Below are 8,361 nucleotides of genomic sequence, written 5' to 3'. Positions count from 1 at the left end.
CTGGATCGCTGTTTTATCAAGTAAATAGACGTTGCTAATTTTCCTGTTAAATTTCAGCTTACTTAACTTGAAGTTTTCAAAAATTTAGTACCCAACAACTAAACTAATAAAAATATGAACAAATAATTGCATGGTCAAAGTGGGTCGAAAAATGCGAGCATCCGATTGCAACGGTGGGAGTAACCATTGAAGTTTTATTCTTTAAAAAATATTTAAAACGAATTTTTTTCTCGAAATAATTTCGTTTATTTTAACAATAAATTATGTGAATTTTTTTCAACAAGGGAAATCTGAATTTTTTCACTCATTCAAAAATTTTCACACAAAATTCCTGAGAGGTCTTTTGGTTGGTTCTCCTTGGAAGGAATGAATATTAATCGGGGGCTTATATCAGTATTATTTGCTAAGGTAATGCATTTTTAGCTCTTCCGCACCCATCTGAATATGAGATAATGAAATTAAAATATAATAACAAATTTAAAAATATGTCGATTATTTTCAAATTAATAGTAGAAGTGAAGATTTGAATAGGTATTGGCAGAATGAGCAGTTTGGTTAGGTTTTTTTCCAAAAAACAGTAGTAAAGCGGAATTTTGAAAAATCGCCATTAAGACACTACCTGTAACGAGATTTTTTTTCGATGCTCTCTCGAGGCTTGCTTCAGGAATAGCCTAAAATGTAACAACAGTGCAGCGTGGCAAGTTCCACCCCATGGCGAGCGGGGTGGGGGTACCCTGTGCGTTGCGTCTCATCATTGCCAGATTGTGTTGAAAATCTAGAAATCTGCAATCTACCTAAGTAAAATATCAAGATTTGTTACACAACCGGGCAACCTTGGTTTGACGACGCGCGAGGAGCGAAGCGTGTTGCATTCTACTCATTGTAACAAGAACATTTCACCGTAATGAATGGAAAGAGGTGAATCTGCGGGCTTACTTTTTGTGGCTTATTTGTATTCTATAAATGTCAGCCAAAAATATGACGTTCCAGTCAATTTTTTGCAAATATCGTGCTGTATAACAATTTTTTATTTCATTTTTTGTTTTTACTTTCTTGCTCCCCTTGCATGCGATTTGAGGAAGTATTGTCATGAAAAAAAAAACAGATTGGGAAAAAAGAAGAAAAAAGAAAGGTTGAAATTTCATCATTCCTAGGCATTTTGAGGTGTGTCTGAAATAAAATAAAAAAAACTATCCTTGCAAAAATTAATAGCTGGAAACGATTGTTGATTGGTATAATATTGCCGATGGCGGAAGTCGAAAAGTGAGGACCTCCATTGCAACGTTTAAGAATATTCTTTTTTTAAGCAAACCAAGATAGATATTTCTTTGAATTTTTTTAAAAATATTTTTGAGTGAGCGAAGAAAATTTCGAGTTTTGAAGATGAACCCTGAAGTAGGTTTTCTTTTAAAAAAATGAATAAAAAAAGCGCGATCGGGAATTTGCAACATCGCCACCCGATATTAAAAATTTCCGAGTTTAGCCAAAAGTGCAATTCGATGACCAAGGTGCAAATGCAAAACCACGTACCTACGTCGGTTTGCGACGATGCCAGATTTCCTGTCATACTTCAATTTTTCTTTGCAAAACTATTTACTTGACGTAATTTCTTGAAAACTTCCTTGCTTTATCTTCTCTGTTGGTAGAATATTATTGATCTAAGTGTTTCAAAAAATAAGCTATTTCCGGTACCAGTGAGATCTAGATATCTGTCACTCTGTCAGGCCAATTTTCACTTTTTTTTTTTTTTTTTTTTTTTTTTTTTTTTTTTTTTAAGTGCAGCGATGGGTTGAGGATTTTTCCAAATTATCCTGAAACGTAAGACCAATATATTTTCCACACGGATTGTGTCCTGCCTCGCCAGGCTCTGAATTAGCTATATAGGTTGATTTCGCATTTCTGACTGGACTTTTATCTTATTAATCGGCGAGAAAAAAATTTACAATTATGTAGAGATGTACGCTCGAATTTTTCTTGAGGTGAACAGAACGACTTTGCCGCATCCACCGTTCTCAGAACAGAGGAGATAGGGGCGCAGCGCGCAGCCTACATCTTGAGACGGCAACATTGTCATTAATTCAAATAAATAAAGCATTACTTTTTCGGAAGATTGAAAATGTCGCGATAAAAAGGAGGAATAGAGTACTCGTAGCCTTCGTGGGGACGAAGAAAACACACAGCAGAAGAAGAAAAACAAGAAAAGCGCCCTCATAAGTGTTGAATGCGACGAACGCCATAAAAATTTCCTTCTAACTCCCTGGATGCAACTATTCGGGCTCCATAGATGTCCGTGTCGTATAAGCACGGAAATGAAGGCGTTTTGACTTCCGGCTTCCGGGAGGGGGGGGGGGAGATGAAGAGTCCAATAATTTGCTTTTTTGGCATGCAAAGATGGTATTTTGCGATCCCTCCGGCATTTCACATATATCTGAGATATCGTTTTTCTAATGTCATAAATTAATTAAGCGTAAGTGTAAATTTATTGAGTGCATATTGTTATGAGATTTAAATGTTGGCTCATTACCGTTTCCAAAATGCAGGAAAAACGCGCTATGGTTGAAGTTGAAAATTGGTGCCTGGGACCGGGGTGTTACATTATGAGGGGAAAACTTTTAGGAAAGAAATGGAGAATTTGCAAGGGTCTGAAATTTGATGAATTTCCTGTTTAAGTGGAATCCTCTGAGTGAACTGAACACGAAGATACCCTTGATTCATAAATTGAGCAATTATTAGAGGAGATATGACAAAATAACCGATTCTGCTAAAATACATGTGTTTAAATGGGAAATGCCGCCAGATGACGTCACAAGGCGGCACATTTTCTCACTTTTAAATCAATTTTTCTCCAATTTCCCATGTCAGAAAAAAATTATGAAAAATATTGCGAACTCAGCTCATTAGGCACTTTCAGATGAAGCAATAAAAAAATTGCGTGCAAATTCTCCATTGCATAAAAGACGAAAGTCTGATTCGGTATTCGGACCTCAGTCTGACAGTTTGACCTTGGATCACCCTGTACACCTGTCTCGATGCCATATTCCTTCAAGTCGATTCACTGCAGAGTTCCTATTCCAACCTCTTTGCTCGTCAGGGTCACTTGAACAGCTGATGGAGTAAATAATTACACACTTTTATCTTGCTATCAATAATCTTATTCCAGACAATGTAGGAGACTGAATTATTGATAACTTTTGCGTTGATTACGATGAATCCTAGACTGATGGTTCTCATCTCGGTTGAAAGTAGAATCTTCCACATGAATTTTAACTAACATTTCGCGTGTCATCCTGCTGTTTGTAATGCTCCAAATGTTGTGTTCGTGTTAAAATGTTGATAAAATTGTTTACCTACTTGTAATTCATGATCAGTTTTGTGAAATCCAAATTCTTCATGGGATATTAATGGATATTCTTTGAGCTCGATTCTATGTAGGTAAGTAGGCCCAATTGCATTAAATTTTTGACATTTAAATGGCCAAGTTGGAATGAATCTATGTAAAGACTGTCATCTTTAGAGTGTTGCTGTGCATTACTACAATGTACTACATAACCATTCTAATAGATGGTTATATATCTGGGAGGACATTTAATGTGATATTATTAACAACTCAGCATGTAAATATCACATCTTATGTCTGCGGATGCCCTAACATTATAGTTTCCCTCTTTTGATATTCCTTATTTTCATCAACTTTCTCTCCAAAGTGTCGATCTAATAAACATATCACTGCGGCAACGTGCACTGCTTCCACTTACTTATCGGGTTAAATCACTATTTCTAACCTAAGCTCAGTTCTCTTAAGGGATCATGAACTCGCTTTTTAGTGGTACCATATTTTTTTGCACCAAGTTTTGAGACAATATTCAACAAACACAGGGCATTCTCTATAAATACTACTCTCGACTTTCCTCAGTGAAATGTCTAGGAGAGCGTATACAGGTGATCAGGACCTCGAGATTTTACCTAGCAAATTCGAGACCTTTGATCCTCTATATTCATCACTCATAACCTTATTAAAATGCTTGGAGACCATCTACATCAGTCATTAGAAGCAGTTTTACTGGCAAGTAGTAGTATAGCAAGGCACGTTGATGCCGAGGGAAGATATGGTCGCTCATGCCCTCCCATCTCTCACTGTTGATAAATGTTTACCTCAGTAGTAAAATTTTGAACTTGGTTCTCTCATTTACTTAATACTAAAATTTATGGAGATAAACATCTTTCTGCTTTCATGAGGTCCTCTTTGTTTTGTCAAGTCTCTATTCCATTTGTCACAAGCCGAATCCTAGTTTTTTCTAGTGAAGCCCGTCCCTGATAATTTCTCATGCTATATTAGAGAATTACTTTGTTATTGAATGAAGATCAAATGAACATCCATTGCAATGGTAAAATAGCTTGGTAGGCTGCCCCGTGCCCCATGTGACTGCTAACAAGACCTTGATTTTCAGAGTAAAGCCCAACTCACGCGGTTCAACTTTTCATCAAAATTTTCCTCCGCTTTTGTCGAATGAAAAGGTGAAATGTGTGATACTGGTACGAAAACACACAAATCGAATTAAAAGTCGAACGGAAACTAGAATGTGATGTTACTTTCAACTTTCCGTTCAAGTTTCCATCCAAGTGGCGGCCTCAAGGAATGAACAGAATAATTCCGCTGTAACAACAAAATTCGCACTACTTGCAGAATACAGGGGTTTGAGGCGAGTAGTAAGTGGGTAAATATGTATGTCATTTTCGATACAACACCAGTAAGCCCTCATTATCTTGCGAGGAAGCTGTACTTATGTCCATGGCAAATCGGGTTCCCTTCACTGGCAGGGGCAAACTGGTCCCAAATTTTGTAGGGGGTGAGCCCCCCCCCTCAAAAAGTGATTTTAGGGAGTGCATAGGTAGAAATAGGAGGGCCTGGCTCCCCCAGAAATCTGCTCAGCCCCTCCCCCCAAAGAAGTGCGTTTTATTGAGTGATGTGCATGACATATCTTTCATCTTTGAAATTGTGATTGGATCAACTTTTTGATGGAAGCAACTCAAAATGACTCCTGAGTTGATTCAACTTTTCAAAATTTGCTGGGGAAGCTCCCCGTATCCCCTTTCATGCCAGCGAAATCCTTCTTCAGAGGGGGGGGGGGGGGGGGACCAGCAGATCCTCCCTAAATGGAGTGTCATAAAAAAGTAAAATGGCGGGAAAATTTTGAAACGTCTCATGGCGTTTGTGATACTTTGGCCGGAAGGCGACGGTGTCTTTTTGTGCCACCCTTCCCCTCCACCCCCTTCACGAAAATTTCCTAGTTCCGCTCATGCCTGAGAGGCTCTGCGTGTGTCGGATGTGGCCCCAAAAATTTGCCGAAAGGGGAGCCCATGCGAGGTCAATTTTTCCTCAGCTCACGGGGGCTTTTGCCTCGAGCCCCCGAGCCGATCCGCAGCTCCCCCCCCCCCCCCCCCCCCCCCCGATTTTCCGGCGGCATTGGAGCAAAAGCGCACCGAGATAATTTTCGCGATGTCTTGGGTTCATCATTCATCCTAGGTGAGCGTGCAGTATGAGATGAGCGAATTCGGCTAATTGGACGTATTTCTGCCGAACGGAACTATATGCATTTAGACATGAGCCCTGAGACCCATAAAAATATATGCATAGCAGGGCTCACGTCATAATGCACACAGTTCCGTTTGGCAGAAATACGTCCAATTGTAAGAGTGACGCATCAAGGTTGTAGCTATGGGTCTCCGCATAGAAATTGCGCCCGGGGGAGGGGGGCACGGGGGGAGCGAAGCATCGGGCAGGAAATGAGCGGGAAGATATTACGTTTAATTATGATTGTTTCGTCAGTAACGGTCTTAGTTTGTTAGTTTCGTGCATGCGAAGAAGACGTTCGTCTTCACTCCATATCGGTCGCCTCTCTTCCCTCGTTCCGACTCGGGCGCGAGCACACAGCCCACCGGAGAGATTTGAGTTTCCCGACCGAGTTTTCCGCCGCGTGCTCTCGTTTCAATCCGCGCTTCCACTCGGCTTCATACCTACACTCCACTGTTGGTAAATGTTCACTTTTCTTGTAACTAATATCCGCTATCAGTGCCTTCATTCCATGTCCGTCAAAAGTTCCGGGACTCGGAACTTTTTTGGTCCAAATTCTCCCAGTCTCTGGCCGTCAAAAGTTCCGGGATTCTTTTTAGATTTTTCAAAAGTTCCGAGAAAGTTCCGGAAAATGCAAAAGATCCGGGACATTTCGGGACTTTGATTAGTTCCGGAAAAATTCAGGAAAATTAAAATCTCAAAAGTTCCGAAATTCGGAACTAGTTCCGGGAAATGGGAGCACTGTCCGCGATTGTGTTTGACGGAGACTTACAGTCAGGTTTGCCGCGTTCGGGGTCTGCTGGGAGAACCGGGAAATTTCAGGAAATTTTAAATTGTCAAAACCTGGAAATGTCAGGAAAAATTACGAAAGTGTGAAGAAAAAATTCAGTACTTTAGAACCAAATGGTGCCTAACCCTCATTTTTGGAAAAATTGAGTTAGTGGCGTTTTCGAAATCTCAATTAACGGTTCCGCGTGTGTGGGAAATTTGGTGGCCCCATCTCACGCCGGTTATAAGATGCTGAGTTTCAAAAATTGAGATTTACATTGGAATCAATGGGGCCGACGCGCGGTTTTCCCCTGATATCTCGAAAATACTAAAATGGAGTTGGGTACTTGCTGGCTCTGGGGCACTGAATCGTTAAGTCGCCTTTATTTCTTGTCTAGAATGGGTTTGACGTTTTGATTAAACAAATTTGCCTCGAAACTATTTCAAATCATGCGTTTTAACTATTTGGCTTATCTTCAATTGTCTAGGAATCGCACTAAAATGTGTCAGGGAAACATTATAGTTCGTGCTCTTTTTCAAGGTTTTTATCATTAGGGAGCAACCTGCACTGAGAGAGGTGGCTCGGAAATTACGCCCTTTTCCCACTGGAGTCGGTTTTCAATAGTTGAAAAAGACGTATAAAGCTAGAGAAATTCGACGTCTCCCGGACGAAGGAACAGTTATGTTCCTGTTATGGAATGAAGTTTTCCAAGGTTGCAAAATTGACTCAAACAAGTAAAATTGTATTAGAATTTACTTGTACAATGGAGATGTTGCATGTGTGAGGAATTTGCGATTTGACTGTTCATTCTTATGTAAAAGTTCGCGAGAAACACGATGGTGCCACAGGTTTTCTCTGAAATCAACTCCCAAGCTCAAAAAAGCTCTCGAGTTGGGGCAAAAATGGAGGGGATATCCCACGCTATCCTAAGAGTCCACCTCTACATCAAGACGAACTCTCAATGCAAAGATAGGGAGCAAATACATTGACAGGGCTGCCGTGCTTTCAGTTTTAGAGTCCCCAAATAAAGTGGCAGCCCTGTCAATGTATTTGCTCCCTATCTTTGCATTGAGAGTTCGTCTTGATGTAGAGGTGGACTCTTAGGATAGCGTGGGATATCCCCTCCATTTTTGCCCCAACTCGAGAGCTTTTTTGAGCTTGGGAGTTGATTTCAGAGAAAACCTGTGGCACCATCGTGTTTCTCGCGAACTTTTACATAAGAATGAACAGTCAAATCGCAAATTCCTCACACATGCAACATCTCCATTAAGTCAGTGTAGTCTCTTGAAAGGAAAAGCGCCTTCACGTTTCTAACATGCAACAAGCACATCCGTGGGACACGAATAGTTGCATCAAGGCGCCGCAATCTATTAACAGTGCTTTCTCGTAGTTAGGGATTGGAATGACGATACTCTCTCTCTACATGAGCACCCTGAGAGGAAGAGGGTGGGGCTGGATTAGCGATGAATCAATCAATTCTTAAAAGTTCGGATCCCTGTTTAAATTATAATTTAAGTACCACCGATTAATTGAAATTCCAAAACTCCCCAAATCAAATTTCTAATAATCAGCACCATACCTCTAAATTTCTCCACTCAGAGACCAAAAGTGCTGATATTGTATAGGAAAACAGGATTTCTGGAGAAAATATGGTAAAAATTGTTCCGAAATTTGTTTAATTCTCATCGAAAATGTTTCACATGATTTTTGATTCTCGAATTCAGCACAAACGCTAATTTACCAACACCTGGGAAACCTGGGGAGCATCCCAGGGTACAGGTTGCTATTTTGAATATACCATTTCAATATGATTTATTTTAATTCGAATCAATTATGAATTATTGCATTCTCAATCACCCAAAAATTTGATTAATCGATTAATCGATCAATTGGAAAACTTTCCCACGGCGAAGTGATTTACACTTTAGTTGTCGCTCTGCAATCTATAACACCGCACTGATGCATAAACAGATCATCAATCTCTATTACTTATAATATGATGTGCACTGGAAAAAAAAAC

The 8,361-nt window shown here is 40.0% G+C and overlaps 1 protein-coding gene across 4 annotated transcripts in view; it reads left to right on the top strand.

The window, feature by feature from the left end:
• Positions 1 to 3,093: 3,093 nt before the first annotated feature.
• The window catches only part of LOC109044156 (tetratricopeptide repeat protein 39B), a 59,351-nt gene continuing 54,083 nt past the window's right edge, over positions 3,094 to 8,361 (top strand). The window contains exon 1 of one of the 4 annotated variants that reach the window (XM_072297478.1): positions 3,094 to 3,428. The gene's annotated coding sequence lies outside the window, so the exon portion shown is untranslated. Of the gene's footprint in view, positions 3,433 to 5,839; positions 6,032 to 8,361 lie in introns of those variants that run through there. The other 3 variants (XM_019061715.2, XM_072297480.1, XM_019061716.2) reach the window with 3 other exon arrangements.

Source organism: Bemisia tabaci, chromosome 2, assembly GCF_918797505.1.
Source record: "Bemisia tabaci chromosome 2, PGI_BMITA_v3".
Classification (NCBI taxonomy): Eukaryota; Metazoa; Arthropoda; class Insecta; order Hemiptera; family Aleyrodidae; genus Bemisia; species Bemisia tabaci.
This window is presented reverse-complemented; position numbering and strand designations above follow the sequence as displayed.